Source organism: Zea mays, chromosome 4 (genome assembly GCF_902167145.1).
Source record: "Zea mays cultivar B73 chromosome 4, Zm-B73-REFERENCE-NAM-5.0, whole genome shotgun sequence".
Taxonomy (NCBI): Eukaryota; Viridiplantae; Streptophyta; class Magnoliopsida; order Poales; family Poaceae; genus Zea; species Zea mays.
This window is the reverse complement of record NC_050099.1, coordinates 32,437,217-32,438,235: the sequence shown is the minus strand read 5'-3', so window position 1 is coordinate 32,438,235 and position 1,019 is coordinate 32,437,217. Positions and strand designations below refer to the sequence as shown.

General features: G+C 35.6%; 1 non-coding gene across 1 annotated transcript; it reads right to left on the bottom strand.

Moving 5' to 3' along the window:
- Nucleotides 1-281: 281 nt before the first annotated feature.
- Nucleotides 282-401, bottom strand: LOC111591444 (small nucleolar RNA F1/F2/snoR5a). Its single transcript, XR_004858075.1, has one exon. It is a non-coding gene; the product is annotated as a small nucleolar RNA F1/F2/snoR5a (small nucleolar RNA).
- Between the last annotated feature and the right edge of the window lie 618 nt (nt 402-1,019).

Genomic DNA, 1,019 nt, shown 5'->3' with positions numbered 1-1,019 from the left:
TCATGTCAGCAATGCATTCCAAATCATACAGTTTGAAATGTTACAGAATCACCCTTTCATTGACAATTGTGATCAATCTGAAATCTAAGAATCCAACTGGAATCGCAAAACAAATTACACCAATCTAACAAAGAAATAAATAACACAGCAGCTTACAGACAAGATAATATTGGCATAATGGGCGATCAAGTTAATCAAACTGATTTTGCAAAACATAGCAACCTATAACTAGGAAAACACACACATCACTTTTCAGTCAAGATGCATTAGCACAATGAGAAACATGTACACGGGCATATAGTAACTCGAAGCTCATAAGTGAGCAACCAGTGTCGCAAGAACCGTTAACCTTTGATTTCTGCCATGTTTCGAGACACACAATCACAAAAAAAATGACGGAGACCTAAGCTTTAAGATATGATAATTTTCATTTCAAATTAGACCACTAACATCTTGATTATTTTGCGATGTTCAATCGTGATAAACACACTAAACTATGTTCTCAAAGACACAATTTTATATCTAGTATAACTGCAGTAAGCTGATATAACAAAAAGGTTATATTACTTGCCTCAAGAATATCCTTAAATGTTGCCTCATCTAATGACACAAAGTCCGTGCAAGCAGTTGTGCAATAATCAAAATGCGTAGCAAAATTCCTCTTGCATACTTCTTCAAGCAGTTTACAAGATGGGATTGATGAAACTGCCTGTAAGACTGAACATACAGTGTCCTGCAATAAACTTTCAGGGGTCAGTCTACACTGAACCAGCTAAAAGTTCACCCAAATTTTCAGAAGCCATATCCCTTGAATTTGGAAAAAACTAGAAGCTAGTCCCGCCACATGGATCCGCACATGCATCACACCTAATCCATTTACAAATAAAATTGTAGCTGAAGAAAGACATAGTCCATCACAATATATTCATTTTGAACAAGCCACCAATTCATGGACAGTGAAGTTTTATTCTTATTGGCAATCCTCACTAATAAATATAGAAAGTAGTCTAGTACTAGTG